Source organism: Delphinapterus leucas, chromosome 9, assembly GCF_059928025.1.
Source record: "Delphinapterus leucas isolate spDelLeu-1000000601 "Yukka" chromosome 9, BTC_Dleu_Yukka2, whole genome shotgun sequence".
Lineage (NCBI taxonomy): Eukaryota > Metazoa > Chordata > Mammalia > Artiodactyla > Monodontidae > Delphinapterus > Delphinapterus leucas.
In genome coordinates, this window is record NC_143137.1 from 2,273,886 (window position 1) to 2,299,909 (window position 26,024).

The 26,024-nt window shown below is 51.0% G+C and overlaps 1 long non-coding RNA gene across 2 annotated transcripts in view; it reads right to left on the minus strand.

The window, feature by feature from the left end:
- Nucleotides 1–1,063: 1,063 nt before the first annotated feature.
- The window catches only part of LOC149748331 (uncharacterized), a 31,961-nt gene continuing 7,000 nt past the window's right edge, over nt 1,064–26,024 (minus strand). Inside the window, exons 2-5 of one of the 2 annotated variants that reach the window (XR_016394222.1) lie at nt 22,601–23,433; nt 11,094–18,853; nt 9,375–9,518; nt 1,064–3,532 (exon numbers count right to left, since the gene is read on the minus strand). This is a non-coding gene — a long non-coding RNA (uncharacterized LOC149748331). Of the gene's footprint in view, nt 3,533–4,951; nt 9,519–11,093; nt 18,854–22,600; nt 23,434–26,024 lie in introns of those variants that run through there. The other variant, XR_016394221.1, reaches the window with a different exon arrangement.

Below are 26,024 nucleotides of genomic sequence, written 5' to 3' on the forward strand. Positions count from 1 at the left end.
CATGCCCTGTGCCATTGGCTCTCCCGCAAGCCTGCCACACGCACCCAGCCTGGGACCTCAGAACCCGCCCGGGAGCAGGGATGTTTGTGGTGCAAAGGCCCAGGAGGCTGCACCTTCCAGGCCAGCCTCTCCGTGGGCAGACACGGTATGGGGGAGCCAGCCACGCACACGAGATTCAACTCCATCAGACTCTCCTCCTCCCGCCGGGAGCAGGGCCGCCGCTTCAGGACACTCCCTGTGATAGATTTCAGTGATGCTTAAGGTTTGACAAGTTACACTTGTGGTTTTCAAAAGAAATCATTTTTTGTGAGGAACTACCTTTCTTGGCATAAAATAATTGGAAAGTACCATGGATATCTCAATAAAACACATCAAAAGTAACTTTCTCTGGCTTGTTGTGACACGTCCACTTGTGGTTTCTATCAACTTGAGCTAAACATCAGGTTTTCTCAGACAGAGCAAACCATTAAAATATTCCACAGAAAAAGCAAATAGACATAATTCCTTTTCTGTTTGCCTATTTTTCAAATAAAAGGCAACACTGAAAGGAGCGGCCAGTCCAACTTAAAGCACATTTTTCTGATTCATCCATTTGCCATAATTATTTGCATAGGATTTAAATGTCTAAGCTCTGGATCCGACTGATTTTTTTCAAGGCTGAGTTGTGAAGCTGAAACACTCTGAGCCGGTTTCGTATTCACAAAGGCTTGTCCGGTTCTGTGGAGTCTGAGAAAAGTCAGAAGGAGCGCGTGTGGGTTTGAAGTTAGGCTGTTGGGGTGGAGACTTAAAGCAGACGTCTTCCTGTAAGAGAGGGGGTCTCCATCACGCTAGCCCAGAGAACTCTGTTCTCCACACCACCCCCCAACCCCGGAAGACAAACCCACCTCTGGAGGGCGGACACTGGACCCAAACAGAAACAGCCCCCATGTCGCAGGGATGTGAGGAGGGCTGATGTGCAGAACCTGGGGTTCCTGGCGGCCAAAGCAAAAATGGAACCTGGCCCACGGGTGTGACTTTCATCTTTGAACAAAAAGAAAACTTACTCGTTTATCTCAAGGCCAGAGGGGGACCCTTCCTCCTGGAGGTGAACTTAAGCAGGATGTGTGACGGGAGTTCTTAGGCAAGGTCAGCTGTTTGGTCGGATTGTATCTGTAAGGAGAGACCTAAAGCAAGCAGAAGGACACGTTCCTTCCTCAGGCTTTTACAAGGACCTATTGCACAGCACAGGGAGCTCTGCTCAGTATTCTGTGATAACCTGAATGGGAAAAGAGTTTGTAAAAGAATAGATACATGTATATGTATAACTGCATCGCTGTGCTATACACCTGAAACTAATGCTACATTGTTAATCAACTAGACTTCAGTATAAAATTAAATATTTTTTTAAAAGAGGCAAGGTAATTTTTAAATTTATGTAGGCTTTTTCTTTTTTAAAATGTATTCAACTTATTTATTTATTTTTTATTTTAAAAATAAATTTATTTATTTATTTCTATTTATTTTTGGCTGTGTTGGGTCTTCGTTGCTGCACGGGCTTTCTCCACTTGCAGCGAGCAGGGGCTACTCTGCATTGCGGCGCGCGGGCTCAGGAGTTGTGGTGCACGGGCTTAGTTGGTCCACGGCATGTGGGATCTTCCCGGACCAGGGCTCAAACCCGATTCCCCTGCACTGGCAGGCAGATTCTTAACCACTGCACCACCAGGGAAGTCCCTTTTCAACTTATTTAAACTGAAAAAATAAAACGATTGAACTGTTTTTATAAAAAAATAAAATAGATCATTAAACAGAAAAAAAAAAGGCAACAACAGCAGCACTGTTTGCAAACAAAGGAAGGTGTGTCACTATCATGGTATGAGGGGAAAATAACCAGGTCCATAAGCCTTTCTGGCCCCTCCCTCCCTCGCCCTCGGGAGGGTCTCGTGAGCGGCTCCCGAGAGGGGTGGTGCCTCCCCACCACCAGCGCACACGTGGGCTCCCCTGAGCCGGCCTGTCCCGAGGGCCCCGCACTGTGTCCCAGCAGCACCAGGAGGCAGCCTCCGGCCTTTTCCCCTTGTACATATGCAGAAACTGAGGCAGAGGAAAGTGACCCCAAAGGTCAGACAGAGTGACCGGGCCTGGATCCAGGCTCCCACGGCCCAGGAGCCCGGCTCCACAGCAGGGGCTCCCTGCCCCGTACACCTGGCTGTGTCTCCGGGAGGGTGCTCTGCCCTCACTGCCCCTACCGCGGAGATTCCCCACAGTAGACACAGCCCCAAACGGCCCTCTGCTGGTTCTTGGCCTTGCATTTGAGTTTCCCTGGTTCTTGGCCTTGCACCTGGGCTTCCTTTGGGCACGATGTCAGGTTGGGCTGTGTCTTCCGAGGCCAGCTGGAGGAGCTGGCGTGTCTGTGTCCCGTCCTAATGGAGAATGTCTGGGAATTATTCCAAACGTGTGTGGGTTCCCGCTCTGCACAGTGGGTGGGATGAGTTTGGGGCACAAACCCAGCAGGGCCTGTTCTTACCCTCAGGAGCCTACGGTCCCCAGGACATCCAGCAGCAGGTCCATAAGACAGGCTGAAGCTGGGCTCCAGGGAGGCGGTGCAGAGCCGACAGGAGGCACAACCGGAGATGCCGAGAGGAGGTGGGCCTGAGCGGAGGCGGGGGGCAGACCCCGAGGTCTGTGGGACGGCCGGGGAAGGAGAGGAACCTGAAGGAAAAGGCTGGGGAAGCACAGGAGCAGGGCAGGGTGCGTCTCAGGTCAGCGTGGACACAGGGCGTCCGGGCAGAGGGGGCAAGACCCGAGGTGACGCGGACGGGACAGCAACGGCTACTGCGGACACCTGGGTGGGAGGTGGTGGAGGACGCGGGGGGAGGGGGCACATGACAGGTTCTAAAAGGGTGGACTCCCTGGGACCTGGGGATTCGGTGAAAGTGGGAGACTGAGAGACAGAGAAACTGAGAGAGACACAGGGAGAATCAGAGAGACAGGCAGGGACAGAGAGAATGACAGACAGACGGAGAAGTCCAGGCGATGGACCAGGACGGTACACTCGGGGGACAGAAGAGGAGAGGCTGGCTGTGGAGGGGCGCCCAGGACAGGGTGCTGGGCAGGAAAGAGAGGGAGCAGAACAGTGGGCGTGCCCATGCCGCCAGGTCAAAGGGCAGGCGATGGGTGGAAACGCCAGGGCAGGGCTATAACCCACGTAACGGCAGCCTTGGGAGCGGGGTCTTCCCAAGGAGTGACCGTTATGATCAAAACCTCACGCGCCGGGCGAGGCCACCCCGCCACCAGCGTTGCAGCCTGGAGCAAGGGATAGCGCCTCCTGCTTCCTAGGCCGGGGACCCGAGACTCCGGTCGATGGAGATTCACCCTGCAAACAACGTACCTTGACCATCAGGCACTGTGCTTGGCGCTGGGGTCTGTTCTCGGGTGAACTGTGCCTCCCCAAATCTGTATGCTCGGGTCCTGACCCCCAGCACCTCAGGATGTGACCCCCGTGGAAACAAGGAAGCTGCAGATGTCATGTCATCAGGGTGGCCTGACTCCAACCTGACTGGATCCCGACACAAAGGGGAAACGTGGGCAAAGAGATGGACGTGCGGCGAGGGGGCTGAGGGAAGACAGACGGCAGGCAACCAACGCCCCCCAAGGAGAGGTTGGACCAGACCCTCCCTCCTGGCCCCAGGGGGAGCCAGCCCTGTGGGCTCCTGGGTCTTGGACTTGCAGCCTCGAGGACAACGGGGAGACGGCTGCATCTGCCGCTGGAGCTGGTGCCTCGGGACGTGGCCCCGGGAACCGGTCGGGCTCCAGCGTGCTCCTGTCCTGGCCTCAGCTGCGTCAGCCTCGGCGGGAGAGGGGCCCCCGTGGAGGTGCTGCCCCTTCTGCCGGGAGGGAGGTGACGGAGGCGAGCACCCAGGAGTGGTGCAGACACGGTCGCCATGGGAACCAGGATCCCGACTCCAGGAAGGGATGAGTCGGGGGGCCCAAGGCCAGAGCTTGGGGACTTCCGGACAAAGCCCCCACCTTCGCACACTGGGGAGGACTGAAATTTAAAAGCCTTTTAAGGTGGAGGCAGCTGAGTCACTATGTAACAGCAGACTTGAGGGAGCACAAACCAATAAGGTGTCCAAGCCAAGTGCCCAGTCTGCTGGCGAGCCTGACTTAGGGACAGCCACTTACAGGCGGCAAGTGCCTTCCAGCTACAAAATCCTCTCAGAGACGCGATTGATGCTGCCCCGCTCCCCGAGGCCTCGCCAGCCAGTGGATCCAGAGGGCGGCTCCTAACTAGAGGCCACGTGGCCACGCCCTCCCCCAGGGAGCCACGCTCTGTGTTAGGCATCCTGCGGCCGGAGCAGCAGCCCCCCCACCGCGTGTCAGGACGAGGGCGCCCACCACAGAGGGCGAGTCTGACCCACCCTCCGACCTCGCCTCCGCAGCCTGGAGTGTAAAACGGACATGAAGACGTCCCCCTTGCAGGATGGTGAGAAGGACAGAAACTGGGTTTGGCGGCCTGCAAGAAGCTGCAGTGCACAGTGGGCGCCGTACCGCTGGGATGTATCAGTTTTGTTAGTGAGGCTGATCGTGGTTCCACTGTCGCGGACCAGCCCTGGCTGCAGTGGTTTCAACAGCGGTGCTGTGGACACTTGAGAACAAAGGATTCCAGGGCGTCTCCATTGGGATCCAGTGTCCTACAGACCCAGGAGCTCCGAGAGTAGCCTCGAGTAGCTCTCAGCGGTTTGTGATGACCCGGACAGGGGACCAGAGGTCGGGAGCGATGGGACAGGCCCAAGCGTGCTGATTCTTCATCCGGGAACGGAGATCATTTTCCTGAAAGGTGTGGTCCCCACTTTGGGCACCCTCCCCACCCTTCCAGACCCCGTCCGAAGGTCTTGCCCCCAGACTTCTCAGAAGCCCTCCTCTCGTCCCCCTGCCCACAGACCCAGCTTCCGTCTGTGATTCCTGTTGGCCTCAGAGTTGACCTGACTTGGCACTGGCTCGTACGCTGACCAAGTGTTTCTCAGAACCGCTGTGAGTGAGGGGGAGATGCTACCACTCCCCTTCAGCTCCTGTGACCCTGGAAACAGAGCCCAGGTGTCAGGTAAATGTAGAGTGGAAGATGGGTCCCAGCTTCTCGGACATCACAATCTCTAGGGTCAGCAATTAGTAGAAAGAGAAATACAGCGGAATCAGGGTACATGGCGTAACTCCAGCAGTAGATGGATGGGGGCAGGGGGGCTGCATCGTACGGCCGAATAATCCATCTTTGTTCTTTTGTGTGTTTAGACTCTTCTGAGTCAAATTCTATGTAGATACATGATTTTAGTTTGGTCCTTTCATTTTGGGCTGCATGGCGAATGGATGTGTTAGCTCAGAATTTATCACCATAACATACAAAGTGCTAGAAACAAGATGGGGGGATAGCTAAACCACAGCTAAGAATAGATCTAATTTATGCAAGTTGATTATACTTGTAGCAAGAGTGATAATTAGAGATATTTTGAAGAAAAAAAAAAAGAGCTCGAAAGTGAAGATAATTGGAAGATTTATTTCTCCTCGGCTCCGAGATAGCAAAGAATGAGATCTTTAATTACATTAATGAGAAAATAATTATTGATAGTCACAAATAATGTCTCTACCGGTTCAGGGAAGCTCATGGACTATTAGACCTATCGAATCAATTGAAAACCTAAAGAGGTCTTTTAATGATACAGACAAACTCTAAAGGGAATAAGCCAATCAGCTGAGGGTTAGGGAAGCTGTTCCCGTGATTAACTTTGTTAATAGGCAATTGTTAGCAGCCGGGGAAGAAGGTCCCACAGACCTGGGGGGGGGGGCGTCTAGCGGTGCTGAGCTCCCTGAGCTTCAGCGGCAGCCCTGTCTCCCTCCTCGTGGGTTTAATGGAAAGTCGGCGGGATGCGCGTGTGGAGCACGTGACACGGCAAGTGCTTCCCCATTCCTTCCTTCTGGGGTGGCCTCCAAAGTCCTCTTTCAGCTCTAAGAATATGGATCTATGACCATTCTCCTCACTTCATGTTTGGAAAAGTTGTTTTTTCGCACAAAAGTCGCTGTGAAGAGGCTTCTCAGAGAAAAGACTGGCCAGCTGACCTCTGTGGGCCTCCCCCTCTCCTCCAGCTCCGGGGCTGCCCACGTCCTTCAGCCTGACCCCTCCTGCCTGACCGGGTCTTCCTCCCTCTCCATCTCCCCACGAGCCTTGATCAGCACCTCCCACCCTGTGACCAGAGGCCCTGGGCCCGGGGAAACACAAAAGTCCTTTTGTGGGCCAAGACCTCCAGAAAGCCAAGTTCTCGGTGGCCCCTCTCTGGCACAGACGCCCTGGCTCTGTGAGGGGAGAGAGACCAGACTTGTCAGCAAGGCCCTCCCGATCTGGACCACCTCTGCTGGCCGTCCCAAACCTCCACCCCATGCCCCCACCAGGAGGCACGGCCTCTCATCTCCCTGAGCCCAGCCGACCTGGCCTCAGGCTCAAGACCCCCACAGATGCCAGGCCTTGGGGGCCCCTGGGTTGCCAGTCCCTGGGTTGCCAGTGGCTCCCACGTGTGTAGGGGGCACATGGCTGACACTTTCCTCGGAGCCCCATTGTCTGGTGGGCCTCTGTTCGCCCCCCTCTCACCACCAGACCCACTCCTGGAGGACTGGATCCTCCCTGGCCCCCGTGGCCTTCCCAGGGACAAGCAAAGAACCGGCACTCCATAAATGCCTGGAACGGATAAACGCACTTTAGCACAAAACAAAATTCTGATGAACCATAAGACACAAACCATGGACAGCATCAACAGGCAGGGTTTCAGGCCATGCGATGAAAAAGGAAGAAACCAGGGTGGGATAGGAGGCGTGTTATCAGCCTTCACTTCGCAGCTTAAGCCCCGGCCCTGGGCTGCGTGAGGCTCAGCCCCGATTCAGGAATTCACTGCTTCCTGCCCCCCACCCCAGGGCGTCTGATGTCACCTGTGCGTCAGGCCATGCCCTTTAGGGTCCAAACAGTCTGGACAGGCCTGTGGTTCTCGTCCATCTTAGTAGGATTTTGTTGACTGTATCAGAATCAGTCCTTTGAGAGAACCAAAAATTAACCTTTCCTGCCCCCTGTCCACCGTTTCTACGATTTGACAGGTATTATAGATCAGGCCCCACTTTCCAGAACAAACCCAAACAAAACAAGAAAAACTGCGGCCAAGACGACCCCAGACTCCCTATCCAGTGCTCTTTTCAGAACTCCTGACCATCTCTGCCCAATCTAACTTTTCAAAGGACACTTTTTACAGTTTGAATGTACTCACCGACTAAAGGGTTGCAGATATGAGAAAATGACACTGACCATGAAGAAGCTATTGGCATTGGTTCTCCCTTAAAAAGGGAAGAACGTTTTGCTCCGTCTGGGCACTTGGGATTTTAATACTTAAAAACATTTGCAATCTCCAGCAATGAAACTCTAAACCAACACCCAGAGGAAGCAGGTGGTGCTTCTAGCACGGTCTGAGGCCGCCTGGGATCAGGGAGCCTTTGCTGCAATGAGGCGACAGCACAAAACCTCAGGGCTGAACTCAGCTCATGAGTCCGCAAGTTGAGCTGACCAAGTTGGGCTCTGGGTATCTGCTGGGGCGGGGGCAGGAAGGGGCCTAGGAGGTTCTGTTGACCTCGGCTGGGGATGGCTGGCTAGCGGCTAACAGAGGAAGCCCCAGAGGGGAGGACCTGGAGGCTTGCCCTGCGCCACCTGCCTCCCCTCCAGCAGGCCAACCCTGGCAGCACCCCAGCGACAGCCAAGGGACCAGAGCACTATGGTGGGCAATGTGAGTCACATGACCAGGCCTGGGGTGGGGCCCAAAATTCCCCAAAGGATGACAGAGGGAGGGGCAATGCACCAGGACCACCGATGTCACCTGGTCGCCTCCTTCCTCAGCCCATCCTCCCCAGTGAGCATCGTCAGGAGGGCTACACAGACTGGCCAACAGCTTCGTGGACCCGAGGAAGGAGCCATTTCCTTCTGACTCCCTCTCCAATGTCCACTCATCCCTGCCTGCCTGTGCAGACAGCCCACCACCCGACACAGCCCACCGGCCAAAATTACTCCCCCTGGGGAGACATCCTTTCCTGGTTGTCTGTTTCACACCTCTGCCTTGTGGAGCTGGTCATCTCACACCCTCTTAGGGATGCTACAGGGACTAAATCCCCCCTATGGGGATTGAATTCCTCCTGTAGGGACTGAATCCCTCTTGTGGAGACTGAATCCCTCCTGGGGGGACTGAATCCCCCTATAGGGACTGAATCCTTCCTAAGGGGACTGAATCCCCCCTATGGGGACTGAATCCCCCTATAGAGACTGAATCCTCCCTAAGGGGACTGAATCCCCCCAAGGGAACTGAATCCCCCCATGGGGACTGAATCCCCCCTAAGGGGACTGAATGCTTCCTAAGGGGACTGAATCCCCCCCATGGGGACTGAATCCCCCCTTAGGGGAATGAATCCTTCCTAAGGGGACTGAATCCCCCTCTTGGGGACTGAATCCCCCCTAAGGGGAATGAATCCTTCCTAAGGGGACTGAATCCCCACTATGGGGACTGAATCCCCCCAAGGGAATCGAATCCCCCCATGGGGACTGAATCCCCCCTAAGGGAACTGAATGCTTCCTAAGGGGACTGAATGCCCCCCTTGGGGACTGAATCCCTCCTATGAGGACTGTGTCCATCCCGTGGGGCCTCACTGCCTAATGAACCTGACTCTGGCCAGCCTGACAAGCGGGAACTCGCCAGGGTCCTCCCTCAGCACCTCCAAAGCTCCATTTCTTCTGCCTCTTGTTTCCACTGGTTTGGCATCTAAGGCCACCTCCCTGTGGGAAGTGCTGAGCTCAGCCCCGGGGACCCAGGGATTAAGGAGCTGTGGTCGCTGCTCCCAAAGCCCAGGGTTGTCTTGGGGATGCTTGACTCCCTGATTAATCTTTAATATCCACTTAGCTGTTTTCTGTGGAGTAGTCGTGAACAAACTGGACTCATTACAAAAGAGCAGAATGACAGAATTTCCCACATTTAAAAAGAAGAGCTGAGGGGAGCAAAGCAGGATTGGGGGTGGGGGTGGGGGGGTGTTAAAATCCTCCCCCTAATCATTTACTTTGGGAAGAGGTGACTTGAAGCTTCTCAGCAGAAAGGCTCTTAAAGGCTCAGGCTTCGGGCCATGCCAAGTTCTCTAAAATTAAGGTGGCTTTCTGAGAAAAGATCATGACTCAGAATTAATCAAGGAAAATCAATCCGATTCTTCCCCACGCCCCAGCCCTCCATCCTGTGGCCTCTGGCCCATCCCAGCCGGGCAAGGCAGAAGCTTGTACACCCAGAATGTGTGGAGATCAAGCACGCGGGGACAGTGGTGGCAATGACGACGCAGCTCACCTGTCCACAATTCACCTGCGCAGAAGAGGTGTGCAGCCAAGAGCCTTGAGGCAGGGTGGGGAGGAGACACAGAAACACGAAGTGCAGGGCACTTTGTCCGGTGGGTGGAGGCTGTGTTCTCGACACTTCATCCTCAGTTCTCTGCTGAAGAAACAAAGCAGGTTTAGAACACATTTACTTAACGTTTAGATCTATAAAGACACCAAATTCCCACCCTCTTTCAAGACCCCTCTCAACCCCCGTCCCCTGCCCCCCGTGGACCTTACTCTGTAACTCCAGCCGAAACTGAGAAGACCCCTGCTCAGTGCCCACAGCCGCCTCCTGGGTCCCTGCGCTCCCTGTTTTCTGTAGTCTGTCTTGGCCGTCGGCAGCGAAATGGTACCAGGGCTGAGCATTTGCCTGCGACAAACATGCCCGAGTCCTGGTGACGGGCCGGCCTCGGGAGTCATGGGGGGCCTGAGGGCCAGTTCCATCTGCCCTGCTGCCTCCTCTTTGTAGCCACACGAATAAAGCCTCAGGGAGGGGACAGGTCGTCCTTGGGACCCCAGGGAGGAGGAGAATGGTGCGACCCCACACCTGCCCCAGAGATGGTCCTGACCAAGTGCAGGTGACGAGGCTGTCAGGCCAGAGAGAGGGGGGCAATCACAACATCAAAAGAAAAGTGTATACATATTAGACATGGTGCGTGTAAACGTTCTCTAGACTATAAGGTCGGCCCTGACGGGAAGATTTTACTTTATATTGTTTGATTCCCTTTCAGAGAGTGAAAGGGAAGGAAGACACTTGTGCTGGGTTCTAAGAGTTGTGTTCTAAGAATCGAAATCAAGTAGAAAGAATGGTGACCCTGTGATCCAGCGATCCCACTCCTGGGAACATATGTGGAGAAAACTCTAATTCAAAAAGATATATGCACCGCAATGTTCATAGCAGGACTATTTACAGCGGCCAACACGTGGAAGCAACCTAAGTGTCCATGAATAAAAAAGATGTGGTACATATATATACAGTGGAACATTACTCAGGGGTAAAGAAAAGTGAAATAATGCCATTTGCAGCAACATGGATGGACCTAGAAATTACCATACTAAGTGAAGTAAGTCAGAGAGAGAAAGACAAATACATGATATCACTTCTAGATGGAATCTAAAATATGATACAAATGAATCTATTTACAATCTATTTACGAAACAGAAACAGACTCGTAGACATAGAAGACAAACTTATGGTTACCGAAGGGAAACGCAGGGGAGGGGTAAATTAGAAGTTTGGGATTACCAGATACACACGACTATACATAAAAGAGATAAACAACAGGGACCTACTGTGTAGCACAGGGAACTGTATTCAGTATATTGTAATAACCTAGAATCGAAAAGAATCTGAAAAAGGATACATATGTACGCACGTATAAGCGAATCCTTTTGCTGTACATCTGAAACTAACACAACATTGTAAATCAACTATACTTCAATTACTTTTTCTTATTTTTTTTTTTTTTTGCGGTACGCGGGCCTCTCACTCTTGTGGCCTCTCCCGTTGCGGAGCACAGGCTCCGGACGCACAGGCTCAGCGGCCATGGCTCACGGGCCCAGCCGCTCCGCGGCACGTGGGATCTTCCCGGACCGGGGCACGAACCCTGCGTCGGCAGGCGGACCCTCAACCACTGCGCCACCAGGGAAGCCCTCATTTTATTTTTTAATGGTGACCAGTTCAACTTACTATACACTGTGACGCAGCTTTAGGGAGCAGAGGCAAGCGAGCTGATCCTTCCTGAAGGCTGCACACATCCTCCCACGTCTCCGAGCTGGAAACTTTCCGGGCCTCGCCCACCCCAGGAGCCCTCGGAAAAGCAGGGAAGGCTGCACCTGTCACGTAGCGTCTGCCAAGGTTCTGAGTCACTCGGTGCCTTACTTTGCCCTTGTGTGAAACAAGACGCAACAGCGCAGCATCCGGGGCTGACCTGACGAGCGCAGCATCCGACACAGCAAGTGCTCAGCAAACAGGAGCGGCTGTGACCGGGCAGGGCTGTGGGGCCGCCTCCCAGGGAGACCTGGTTTTCAGACTCTGTCAGGAAGGATTCCGATGATTTGATGAACAAGGTGAGTGATGGACTGAGCGAATGGCTGGGCGGGGAGACAGATTTCCTTGTGTATCCAGCCCTGGTTTTTATTTTCATCATTAAACACACACATGCATAAGTGTTTGTGGGAGAGGCTCGACTGTCCACGGCCACCCTTAGGACGCTGTGCTCCAGCAGCTCGGCCGAGCTCAGCACGGGGCTTCCGTCTGCAGGCAGGTGGCACGTTGGAGCCGCCTGAAGAGTTCCACACAGACGTTCTGAGTCGGGGGTCTCTGGCAGATGGCAGGAGACTTGGCCGGTGACCTCTGCGCCCAGCCAGCATGGACGCTCAGGGGTGCTGCCCAGGCCCACGGCACCCTCTTCCTCCACAACCCCTCAGACTCCACGGTTCCTTTCTTGGTCTCTTTCCTTCTTCAAGGAGATAACTGTAAGAGGGCAACACTGTATAGAAATTCAGTAGGCAAAGAGATTTGGGGAAGGTGCTAGGGACAGAGGGCAGCAAGAGGGATAAATTACAGAGCTGTTTCACAGCCCCAGCCCCTTTGGCTGGACACCCCCTGGGAAGAGGAAGGGTCCCCCAGCAAGACCATCGTGAGAAACAGGATGAGACATCACACCCTCTTCACCTTCTTAGTGTTTGTGGCAGCAGCTCAAGCACTCCTACTCAGAGAAGTACGTCTGGCCCCCAGCCCGGTCGGGGTCCCCCTTCCATGACCACCTGGCCCTAAGCATCTCCTCCAAGCCCTCAGAGTACTTCATAACCACTCGACGGTTCACTGGTTATCTCTCCCACCAGAGAACAAGCTCCCCGGGCTCCCCAACATCCAGCAAGTGACTGACAACTCAACATGACTTTCTAAAAAATGAATGAATCAAGATTTATGCACCAGCTGAGCGGGAAGAGAGTGAGCGAGTCCCCACCTGCCCTATGGGTGACCTAGGACCGGCCCCGCCCCAGGTGGACGCCAGCGCACAGCTGGAGAAGGTAGTAGATCTGGGCAGCATTGCGATTATGGTTTTTCTCTCTGGCAACTGTGAGGAAAGAAGACAAGTGGCCCTGAGGCCTGGTCACCTCACTCCCAACCTCCCTGACACTCGGCCCTGTTCCCCCAGCCATGGGAGGTCCATCGTTGTCAATCACTGAGAATGCTTCAGGGCCCGGAGAAATGGGTCCCTGGGGAAACAGGAATTTCAAGACTCAGGAGTGGCTGAGAGCAGGACAGTCACAGAACCTCCCAGAGTCTGGGCCAGGCAGCTCTGACACTGGGGAACAGACTTCTGTCTTAGTTGGGGACCCTGGACCGAGGCAGCGGTGGACTTTCCTAACTGAGGCTCCCAGGAGGTGCAAGACCCAGAAGCCGGACAAACCCCAAATGAGAAGAGGGCCTTCTCATCGACTTAAAGAATGTGCGGCCAACCAATAGAGACTTTGTCTCTGAAGTACAGCCATTGTCTTTGCTCAAAATCCAGCTGGTGTCTTGGAAAGTTCCCATCTGATCTGACCAAGATGAGAGGGGAAACCTAGCAGAGGGGTGTCCCCACTGAGGCCAGTGGAGATGGACCTGGGGTGGAGCAGGTCCTGCTGGAGCACAGGGGCCTTGGGGTGACTCCAGGAACCGGTCCCAGGAGGGGCCTCTCCCTGGGGGGATCTGCTGACACAGCCACCTCGGAGCTGCTCTGGGTTTCAGATAAGGTTCTCTGCGTTACAAGCTCACAGAATGGCTGCTGGAACCAGCCCCAAGAGCTGGGTGCCACTGATATTCCATCATCTCTCACCTGTCAAACACTCGGTTCCCCGAAGGTCGCTGGCGGGAATCTGACTCTACAGCACAGTGCAGCCAGCTTTCCAACTTTGCTTCCTAACCCCTCATGAAGAGGGGCCTCCGAGGCTAGCAATATTCATTCCCCCCTTTTCCCTTGCTAAAAGAATCCCAGCTCTTTTCAGGGCAGCATGGTACACAGAATTTTCTTTAAAACCTGCATTTCCCAGTTCCCTTGAGGCTGGCATTGTCGTTGTGCCATCAACACAGCCAGGGAGGTAAGAGCAAGAGTAACGGGGATTTCTCGGAAGCTTTGACGTTCCTGGCCCAGGTGGGTCCCTTTCCTCCTCGTGGCTTTTCTCCTTTCCCCCCTCTCTCCCCTCCTCCTTCTAGAGGAAGTAGGTGCGAGGCAGGAAGTAGAGCATCCACTTTGTGGCCATGAGGCATCCGTGAGGAACAGAGTGGTTAGGAGAAAGGCGGCACTCCAAATGTGGTGCCATCACAGAACTGCCGTCCCAGACCCAACTGCCCCCTGCCTGGCAAATTCCCCTGGTTGGTCGTGCTGCTATAACAGGGGCTCTGTTACAGACACCCAGGCACACTTCCTAACTGGTAGAGAAAGGGTATTGTTACCGTCCTGGTAGAGCACACCTCCATATATGAGAATAGCCCATCCTGGGGTTTTAATAAAACTCAATCAGCATTCTACCTAGCTCTTACCACACACCCAGACAGAACGACTTCCGAGAAGGGGCTGACACCTTGCCCTGACGTCAGTCCTACACGAAATCTTTGGGGCCCTACGCCATGGCGGTACAAGCACCCACGTGAAAATAACGAAAGTGCCCAAAAGTGTTGAGACAAAATGTTGTTAGAAATCCAGAAGGAAAGTCAGTGGTATGGGCTAGGATTATCTAGAAAGTCTTACTGGAGAGGGTAAAATTTGTGATGAGACTTTTTAACTTGAAAGGCCAACGTAATTAAGATATAGCGAGTCCCATTAGGAGAGGGCACACCTGTGTTTGCCGACTCCATGGGCGCAGTCAACTCAATTTATCCAAAATTCCAACAAACAGAAGAACTAATAAAGATTATTTGCATCTACAGCTGTAGACCTATGCATTGCTAATTGATGTTTATTAAGACATCTTTGGGGAAACAGAAAAACCCCAAAGGACCTTATTATCTAAAGAGTCAATTACTTCCAAATTGTTTGGATGTTAAGTGTAAGTTAGTACATTGTCGGTTCACATTCAGTCTGGGATTTGTGAAATAAATGAAGATGCTATGTGTCTGTTCAGTCAGCTAATTATATTCCCCATAAATTTATCCATACAGAAAATCTGTGACTAGACAGTAATTTGCTTAAATTCAGTCTGCATGTTAAATGATCACCTGCTTTTTCCTCTCTGTTTTTGCTTTCTTTCCTTTTTGTTTTCCTTATTTATATTCAGCTACTGCCTAAAAAATCAGAAAGCGACGGTAATTAATTTCTAATAAGAAATAATATGGATACAGATATCATGCAGGAAGTTAATCTTTTTAGTCTAATTCCACCGAACGCCCTCAGAGCTTATTTCTATAGTCATTAGTCAGGCATTCATGTCAAAGGCAAACCCATTTCTAGAAAAATGGGGAAACACAGATTATTTTAGATCCATTAAAAATGAAAGGACTGTTCAAAATAGCTAATCTAGCGCAGATTTTTTTGTTCAGAGTTTTTGAGAAACCAGATATGATGTAAGTATGGTGTGATGGGTTAGTTACCCAACCTTTGACCCACTCAACACAAGTCAGCTGCCATTTATCACACACTCCCGGGCTGTCCCGGGCTTGGGATGTTGGAAAACCACAGCATCTTCACTGGCGGGAGAACAGTCACGAAGAATAGTTACAAACTCTTGCTACTGTCCCAAAACCAAAAGGATGATGAATATTCCCACAATGACAAAAAAATAAGCATCAAAGCCTTTGACAAAAGGCAAACGGCTTATTTACCCAAATGGGAGACTGAAATGGCTCGGGGAATTTTCCAATACCAAGCTTATGGCAGGAAAGAATACTTGAGCACCGGTTTGGCTTGGAGCAATGGAACCCCATAGAATGCCACGAGAGGAGCTCCCGTAATTGGTCCCACCCTTTCACAGCGATCAGTTTCATGGGATTCAGATTTCCAGCCCCAGATCCTGTCGGGCTTTCTTCTGCCACTGCCCACGTGCCGTGTCAGAACTCGTGGCGGGGGGGGTGGGCATCGCAGTTGCAACACAGCAGCTGCAGCCGAGATGTTAGAATTGTGTGTGTGTGTTATCCTGCTTTTGCCTGTTTCTCACCCTAAAGAGCCTAGTTTCGACTTTGTTTCGTTTTTTTTTCATTTTAAAAAATTTTTTCTCCATAAAGTTTAGTGAATAGAAAAATAAGTGAAAAAATACAAATCTGAACTTTTTCCTTAATAGACGTTACTGGGCTTCCTACTGTTTGGTTGATCTTATGCTGGGTGCCCTGCAAGGGCTGTGCGAGGACAGTTTACCTAATAAACAACGTGGCAGTACCAGAGTTAATCCAAGTGGCCCAACTTCTTTGGCCAAAGATATTTACATTGTGATTAAGTCAAAGTTGTGGGAAAATTATATTTCTCAGAGAGATAGATAATGTTTGAATTTTCTTGGATGTGGGCACATCCAGGGATCTCAGGAAGATGGAATTAGGAGCACACTTTTGGTCTTACAGATGACCATGACCGGTCACAAGCTGGACCACCGAGACAGGAGCTGAGTCAATGCAAACTCAGTCCCACCCCTAGAAAAACAGCTGAAGGCATTTCTGATTCCAAGTATGGGGGAGAAGCTTGACTTGCTGGCAGATCCAGGAGTTTCCAAAGAGGAAGGCTTTGAGGGAGTACCTCTTACTCAAAACATATTCCTTCCACCTCAACTTTCACAGCATCTAGAGTTCTACCATTAGGAAACTATCACTATTAGACCCACAGATTTTCTCTTTCTAATGAAGATGCTCTTGTACCCAGAGCAGATAATATGAAAACTAATACTTTAGGGGAAATACCTACCCTTAACAGGTAGCTTTTAGAAGGGTTGCAAAAATTGTTCACTGGCTAAATGCCTAGAAGGGGGAAAGAAAGAGTGGGAGGTAGGTGAAGAAAATCATCTGGAAATAATACAATAAGGACATTTAACTCCCAAATAAGTATTTCTGTACCTGATGTTAGGTCATTGGCATGCATATAATCTAAGGGGTCCTACTGGAAAGGCAGGCCCTTTCTGCTGGAATTTTTTTTGTAGATAAGTTCATTTGTATCATGTTTTTAGATTCCGCATATAAGAGATATCATATGATGTTTGTCTTTCTCTGTCTGACTTACTTCACTCAGTATGATAATTTCCAGGTCCGCCCATGTTGATGCAAATGGCATTATTTCGTTCCTTTTTATGGCTGGGTAGTACTCCACTGTATATATGTACCACATCTTCTTTATCCATTCATCTGTCAGTGGACATTTAGGCTGCTTCCATGTCTTGGCTATTGTATATTTCACTTTTTTTAATGGTTCTGAATATTTTGCAACAATATACAGTATTACATATTCAATCATATTCAATGGTTTATTCATTCGTTTAGGTTGGAAATTATTCTCATAATATGTTTAGAGCTGAGTAGGGCATTAAATATCACTTCTTTCAAACTTTTCCTTTTTACATTTGAGAACACTCAGACTCAAAAAGGTGAATTGATTTATTCAAAGTTCTACAACTAGGAAGGATGAAAGTCAAGACTAGAGCCACATCTCCCAAAGTTTGTGGTACTATTTTTTCCACTTTACCACTTTATCTCATTACACTTTAGAAGGCAAGGGATGTAGAGAGTTTGGTTCCCTTCTTCCATGGCTTTAGAGAAACTTCTGAATGAAAGGTTAATCTCAGAGGGGCTCTGGTATGACATAGGTTAGTGCATGGTTTTAAATCTACTCTAAAAGAAATAATGTTCTGTTCCTCAAAAAATTAAACATAGAACTACCATATGTCCAGCAATTCCACTTCTGGTAGCAGCGTTATTCAGAATAGCCAGGAGGTAGAAACAACCCAAGTGTCTATAGATGGACAAACGGATAAATAAAATGCGACACATCCATACGATGGAGTATTATTCAGCCTTAAAAAGGAAAGAAATTCTGACACCTGCTACAACGTGGATGAACCTTGAGGACATCATGCTCAGAGCCATAAGCTGGACACAAAAAAACGACAAATGCCGTATGAATCTACTTATATGAAGTAGCTGGAGGCATCAAATTCATAGAGACGGAAAATAGAAGGGCAGTTGCCAGGGGCTGGGGGAGGGGGATGGGGAGGTGTTGTTTGATGGGCACAATTGTTTAATGTTTGCAAGATGAAAAAGTTCTGGAGATCTGTCAAACAGCGTGCTAAATACCCTTAACCCTACCAGACTCCACACGTAAAATGGTTAAGGTGGTAAATTTTATATTGTATTCTTACCACAATTCAAAAATTGTTTTAAAAGAAGAATGCTCCTTAAATATTACCACTAAATATAATGTGAGTTCAATATGACACAACCTCTAATGCAGGCCACAGACCTGCAGGCTCAGACAGGCGTTACGAAGTCCATGACTCAGTATTTTATCTGCGGTCACTGCAGAGACAAGAAAACACAATAACAAGGGATCAGAGGCTGTGGGTAATGTGTCTGACTGCAGATCAGGAGAAAGCAGTAATATTCCCTTCTCTTCTCAAATGTCACCAAAAGAAATATTTTTGTCTCACTTTCCCAGTTTCCAAATCTGCTAAGAAGAAATCAACTCTAAGACCCTTCTCTCTGCTACATAGTAAAGCTGAGACAACTCATTATAGTTTCAGCAAGAAGTCTTTTGGACAGATGGCTTCACCATTTTAATTAAGCATATCTATTAGACTGTTGGAGTTAATACATGTGACATGACAGACGTTTTCTGTGCTCATTTAGAATTTTTAGTCATTTACTGTCTATGTGGTGTCAGAATCGGGGCCCCTTGTGAATTTTATTCTGTTCAGTTTAGCAGTTTATTCATATTTTGTCATTTTAGAGTTATTTCTGAGCAGTCTTCAAGCAGAGTGTGTAAAAAGAATATTTTAAAGAAATAAAAAGTACCTTTCTGTAGGCATGAGGACTAATTTTAGTTGGGATGAACCACTGAGTCACCACTAACCCAATTGTGATGTTTTCTGAGCCTGGCTGTCGTTCCGCATGGGGTCTTCTCCGCACATTTTCTTGCCAGGCTTAAGTCCTTGTTTGCGATTACATGTCCTGAGCATCTGAGCAGTCCCCGCCCCGGCCCCACTACATAGGATGCTGCCTTCACTCTCCTACACACTTTTGGAAGCTCCAAGGTCTCTGGTCCCCTGATATCAAGCCCAAGCTACCAGGCTCAGTGTCCCAGCTCAGCAAGGGTTTGGCTGTAATCAAGCCAACGAGCCCCAAACCCCCAAACTGACCGAGAATCGTCCTTGCTCCGTCACACCCCTCTGCACACCACACTGGGGGGCTTCTGTGCCCCCCCTTCGATCCTCTCACATCCTCTTCACCCCTTCTAACGCTCATCGAAGCCCAGGGGATGTGCTCCTATGTACCTGCCCAAGAGAAATGGAAACATGTCCACACAAAGACTCGTACATGAAAGTTCACAGCATCTGATACAACAGCCGCAAGTTGGAAACAATCCACGTGCCCATCCCCTGATGCACGGACGGGTAAAATGAGGCACATCCATACAGTGCATCACTATTCAGCATAAAAAAGAATAAACCGCTGATACTACTTCATGCGTGGGCCTCAGAAGCACTGTGCTGAGTGAGAGAAGCCAGGCACAGAGATCACAGACCAAATGAGCCCATTTAACTGGACGCCCAGAAAAGGCAGATAGAGAGACAGAGAGCAGATTAGAGGTTGCAGGGGGGCAGGGGTGGGATGCGGAGTGACTTCAAACGGGCACGGGGGATATTTGGGGCAGATGGAGTAAATGTTCTGAAACTGAATTGTGGTAACAGCGCACAACGCTAAAAATGTGTCACACGCCGTTGACCTGTGCACTCGGAGTGCGTTCTATGCGTGTAACTTACACTTAGATAAAGTCACTTAAAAATGTTTTCAAACTTAGCTCACATCCTCCTTCCCATGCAGCCACCCTGCCTCGGTGAACGCGGAGCCCTCAGGGATCACACCTTGTTGACACGTGGAGTTTATCCTCATCTGTGCTGGCCTCGAGCTTTGAGAAGCTTATTTCCAGCCCAATACCATATGCTAACACATATATATGGAACTTAGGGGAAAAAAAATGTCTTGAAGAACATAGGGGTAAGACAGGAATAAAGACACAGACCTACTAGAGAATGGACTTGAGGATATGGGGAGGGGGAAGGGTAAGCTGGGACGAAGTGAGAGAGTGGCATGGACATGTATACACTACCAAACGTAAGGTAGATAGCTAGTGGGAAGCAGGCACATAGCACAGGGAGATCAGCTCAGTGCTTTGTGACCACCTAGAGGGGTGGGATAGGGAGGGTGGGAGGGAGGGAGACACAAGAGGAAAGAGATATGGGGATATATGTATATGTATAACTGATTCACTTTGTTATAAAGCAGAAACTAACACACTATTGTAAAGCAGTTATACTCCAATAAAGATGTTAAAAAAAAAAAAACAAAAACAAACCCTTTGAGAACCTGAGTATCTGACCTCCTGGGTATTTGATTTCATCCCAATTCGCTGGGCCCCTTGTCTGGGGTCAAGGCCCTCCAGAGTTCGACCCCAGGAGACCTTCCCATGCTGGTCTTGGGTGACAGAGAGCTCCGCCCAGGTAGGTGGGCCCTGGCTTTCTCTCCGCATCCCCTGTGAAGCCCCTCCACACCTCCTCCCTTTCTGTGTGAAGCCAGGTGTCCTGAAGCCCAGATGAAACCCCTGCCACCCCTTCCTTAGTGTCCAGCCCAGCACCCACCTGCCGCCAGCTTCTGGGAGCAGTCTTCTCACGGGATTCCGTCCCACGTGCTCACGTACAACTGTGGATCGAACCGTGCTCTGTCTTTCTTTGCATTCCCACCCCCACCTGGCGGAGGGCCCAGTGAATAAGAGAATCCCAATAAATAAGCAACTGATGGCACAGTTGCTAAGCAGCCCCTTGGACCAGCACTTGGTCGGCCGGCATCCCCATCCCAAGGCTTGGACCCTGGAGGTCAACTCCACTGTCCCCACCACCGGCCTGAACTTCTCTGTGTGACGCCCTCGACGTGGCTCGCCTGCCCTGAGCACCTCCACGGGTGTGAAACTTGCTACATGTGGAGCAGCCCCTGCAGGTTTTGGAGAGCTCCTGCCGAGAGAAAGTTCTCCCCGACCTCGAGCCCACTTTGCTCCTAACCTCCGCCTGCTGGGCAGCTCTGCCCTTGAAGGCCACACAGTAGGAGCTCACCCCATCTTCCTGGAGAGGACTTCCAGCCCCACAGCTCTCCTTCCTTCAGTGTAAACGTTTACATGCCTGCCCCCCCGCCCTCACCTGGCTAGGTGAGCACCACTGTCCAGGTCGCTCAAATGAAGATGCTCGTCCTGGAGCACTTTGTCCCCTGTGGCCTGACTCGTCAGAACAAAGCGGGTTATTGACCGCCATGTGCCATCCTACAGCCTAAGAGTGAATTATCTTTCTGGAGGTGGCACCACACAGCTGGATCAGTGATCTCCATCACCTAACACTCTCACCGCTTTGCCACCCTTGCTATTTAGCTCCAGTACTAGTAGAGTCAAACTCTGGGAATTTCCCAAATTCCAATTTTTCAGAATTTCCCCTGCATCCCTTCATGCACCCCTCAAGAGGTTTGTTCCTTTGTCCCAACCTCATGAGTTCTCATCTTTCCCTTTGTGATGGCATCCTGAATCCGTCCTCTCCTAGCTCTGTGTTACTCCTCATTTAGGGGTGGGGTGACCACATCTCCCCAGGTCCTGACTCCCCAGGTGCTGGATTTGGGTACAAATACCGAGAATTGGGTCTCCATGGACTTAAACCAATGGACTGCTATATGTCTCATGAGAAGAAGCCTGGGACAGGTGAGGTTTCCATCCCCCGTGCTCCAGCCGTCCACGGCGCGTCCACGCAGTGCTCTGTGATGCCGACAGAGCAGACTCACACTCGGGTCAGGCGCCGGCTCCAGCCGGGACCCTCACCACAGATGGGGGCTTAAACAACAGAAATTTCTCTCTCCCAGTCCTGGAGGCTCGAGATCAAGGTGTAGGCAGGGCTGGTTCCTCCTGAGGCCTCTCTCCTTGGCGTGTAGACAGCCATCTTCTCCCCGTGTCCTCACATGGTGGTCCCTCTGTGTCTGTGTCCTGATCACCTCCTCTTATAAGAACACCAGTCACACTGGATCAGGGCCCACCCATAGACCTCATTGTACCTTAATTACCTCTTGTGAGGCCCCATCTCCAAAATATAGTTGCATTCTGAAGTCCTGCATATTAGGGCTTCAGTGATTGAATTTTAGGGGGACACAGCTCAGCCCATAACAACTGATAAGGACACATCGGTCATTCTTGAGAAACTGCCCACCTTATCCAAATGCACTGATCTGGGCTATCCTACAAACCACATGTATCTATTTTCTCCATAAATATATGTGTTTGTTTGAATTTGTTTTTTAAAAGAATGTGAGAAAAATCTAGATACAGTATGTCCACAGCCTTAACCTGATCAAATAATCCTTTTCTAAAAATCATTAGGTAGATTGAGTAGCTAATTAGATAATTACTTTTACACTTGTGATGGAAATCTGGCCTAACAAACACCAAGTTTAACCTATATATACGATGTGAAATGGAAAACTATTGTGTCCAGAAGAATAGCTTAATTTTCTACTAAATATAGGTACAGAGATTATTATAGCTATGCCCTTGCCAGGTACAAATGGCCCCAGGTTTTATGATAAAATACATTTTCCTATAAATCACATCAGACAAGGGGCTATGAGCCTGCGCTTCTGAGGTCAGGTTCTAGAATATTCTGGGCATCAGTAGTGGGAAAAAATGAGAGAAATAAAGACTGCTTCTTAGATAGAATAAGGAAAGAAGGAAGGAAGGAAGGAAGGGAGAGAGAGGGAAAACCAGAGATTTCAAAGGCTGAGGAGGACAAACGGACTTCAGGGCTCAGGAGATGCTTGGGCTGTGGCTTCCCTGCTGACCTGTGTCGTCTGCACGCAGCCGCTCGGCCACTGATGGAGGGGCCCTCTCCTTGGGGCTGCCTGCATGACTACAGGACTTAGAAAGCCTCGGGGGCTGGGACAAACCTCTTCCTCATTCTGCTTTGCAGAATTTCGTCCCTAGTCGTTGGTTTTCTCACCTGAGAGAGACATTCCACTCAACATCCTGGCGGGAATTGTGCATCTGACCTCAGCCTTGGAGGGGACGCCCTGGGTGGCTGAGGAAACAGGCTTGTGTCCCCAGCTTAGGCTGAGGAAAGAAAAAAAAGAGGTGAAATCTCAGCTCGGGAGCTTGGATACTTTCCAGCAATGACTTGCAGAAATGAAGCTCACACAGATCTATACTACTCGCCCAGAAAGCCTAAAGGCACCTGCTCTGTCCCACATCTAGAATATCTGAGGCCAGCCCATCCTAGCAGAAGAGCCAGGCGTGGAAACCGCAGCTCCTGCTTCGTGCCGCTGGCCAGCATCCTTGACAGCACTGGAAATGATGGATCCTGTCCTGTCTTTGCAGAAGTCACAGCCGGGGCAGTGAGACAAATTAAATATCACGTTTGATTTACGTTTGGGTATGATGGTCGCACACAACTGATAAGGAATGTAGGGAAAGACCAGATTTGAGAGTAGGGTAAGTGTAGTCCAAGACCCGGCCAAGGCGTGGTGATCGAAAAATTGTTTCTTCCAATTTTTTCTAAGCAGACTCGATACTGTGAGTGTCCAAGGGGCTGAGTGTTCCAGGCGAGACTGGACAAGCAAACGTGTCAGGCAGCCCCCGTTTGGTCTCCTGTTATATTAAGATGAGACGAGCCTCCTTCCAGAGCTGAGTAAGCACAGATGACTGTCACCGGGGACAAGTCTGGGTCACCCACCAAGGGCCGAGGCATAACAGAGCACCCATGACATCGGTCCCGCTTTGAATGAGGTAGGGAACCCCAAAAGACACACGGCCTCACAGAACCAGTTGTAGCATCATCTGAAAAGGAAAAGGAAAAGGAAAACCAGAAGTCAGAATTTCTTCTTGAGAAATTAGTCCCAAAAGGGAGGGAAAATGGACTAAAATGCAAAAAGAGAAACCAAAATTAAGTCCTTTGAGGTTTTCATGAAAAAATAAAGGGGACCGTCAAAAGTAACCATTTTAATATGACTTAAACGCTTTGTCGCAGCTCTTTCACGTGGACCACGCCATTGTGTCATCAGAGCCCTCCCAGAGGGAGGCCAGACATCTACTCTCCATTTGGTAACTGAGGACAGCCTGACCTAGGTCACCAGGCTCAGCCAAAGCAGACCTACAGGATGGACCAGGATCCAGACCCAAAGGTCTTTCTAGAAAGATTTTAGACATGTTTTATAAGACAAAGAAAGAGCATAGAAACAAACTAAGCTTGAACTGTCCTTCGAATAGGGAAGAAATGACTTTACAGAGTATTTCACAAGACTATGTGCAAAGAGGTCAGAGAAAGATACCACCTGTAACTTGAAGCCAGCTCCCCCCTTGCTTAGAAAGAGCAGATGACTCAGCACTGGCCCTGCGGAGAAGAAGACATCCATCCCCCCACCGCCTCCAAGTTCCAGAGAAACCAGAGTCCTGGGTAGAAAATCAGTAGCTGAATCCACCATGGTTACTACGTCCCAGGTGCCTGGAGTTCTGCAAGCATTGTCTTGTTAAACTGTCACAGCAAATACGAGGGGCGCCATTTTACAGATGGTATCCGAGTTTTAGGCAAGTTAACCTGCCCACTGTCACACAGTCCTGAGACGTGGAGCTGGGCTTTGAACCCGGGCAGCTCCCGGGTGGAGGACGTCCCACCAGAGAGACTGGACGCCCGAGGGTCAAGCTGGGCCTGGGGAGAGGGTGTCAGGCCCCTCTCTAGCTTTCAGGTGTGATGACCAGCCAGGCTAAACAATAATAGAAGGTCACAGGTAACAACATGTGAATGTGGGGGATGAAAGGGTCCCACCAGCGGCCTCAACCCCAGGATCAAGTTCTCACGCGATACCTGGTCCTCGGCCAGAGTTCTGTGGGTGGATGGCCTTCCTGACTCCCCTCCGTCCTCCCCACCCACATCCCCGCCTTCTGCCATGTCACCTTGAACTCCTATCACTAACGGGGATGAGTTTATCTCCCCATCTCTCGAGTCTGAAATCAGCATCAGGATGTGCTTTGACGAATATAGTGGTTCTCAAAACGTGGCCCATGGATCCAGGAGGGTCCCCAGGTCCCCTTCAGGGGGTCAATGGTGTAAAATCTTTTTTCTAATAAATCTAAGATGTTTCGTGCCATTTTCACTGTCTTGAATTTTTGATATTGTGTAGCTGGCTTTGGGTCAGGGTTCCCGGGTCAAAAGAAGTGGGGACCCAGACTGACCCAGCGGCGGACGGACAGCTTCTTGACATCTAAGCCCTGAACGGTTTGAAACCTGCACCCCACCACCGGGACGGAGGCCTAGATGAAAGCACCGCCATTCCACGGACTCACCTTTCAGACAGGTGTACCTGGTGCCCAGCCTTCACCTGAGCTGCTCAGTGGGTCCATCACAGCCACGCCCCCTGCCCCCAGCAGCCAAGGGCAGGGAAGACGAGGGGAACCTTTAACTGTCTCTCCTTGGCCTCGCTGCTGTTGGTGACAAGACGCCATCCTGCGAGCGGCTCAGGACCACTCAGGACACCCAGGGAACCGTGCTGCCTGTGTTCCCTGTTCCCCAGCAGCCCCTCCCGCCTGCCGGCCGAGGGGCTGCTCTGTCTCTGGACACAGCAGGCAGCACCGACAGGAAGGCCTGCTCGGCCCCTCCCAACCCAATGCTCTGACGCAGAGAGCCACCCCCTCTGAGAGCTCCCCCACCCAGGTGGAGCGACCCTCAGAGGAGCAGAGGCCCAGCACGCTGCACGGGAGGACATCACTGGTGGGCGGGGGGAGGCGGGCACCCGGAGGGATGGCCGGAGCTCAGGACCCCCTCCAAGGGCAGGCCCAGAGGGGCTCCCCAGGGGAGCGCCCAGGTGCTGGTGCAGCGGGCTTCTGAGTTTCCAAGGACAGCTTGTGGGAGCAAAGGGCAAAGTCATAAGCAGAAGGCCAGCAGACTAAGGCCCCCCGCACCTGTCTGCCAGGTGATTAAGGATATCAGCGCTCAACTCTAACGTAGAAGTTGCTCATCTAAATCACCCAAGATCCAGGTAGTTTATAAATATGTAGCTCAGATGAGGCACCCACATGTCCACGTGGGAAAAGAGGGGAGTCCGAGGTATTTTTAAGGACTTTCACAACTGTGATGTGCATGTACTTGCCTGGACAAGTCCACATTTACAAACACCTCAACTGACCGCACCACAGCTAGCCACCTGTCGCTCAGCTGCCTTTGGTCGCTACCAAGTTCACCTGTCCTGTGGCATGAAGAGGGTTGCAACCAGACCCACAGGTTCAGGCAGGCTGGAGTCCCCAGGTCACTAAGTAAGTCTTTGTGGACTGCAGCCCCTCCCAGCCTCCACAGGGGCTGACAGGGGCGGCCAGCCATGCGGGGCCACAGCCGGGAGAGTGAGATGCAGACCTGAGGTCCACTGTAGTTCAGGCCT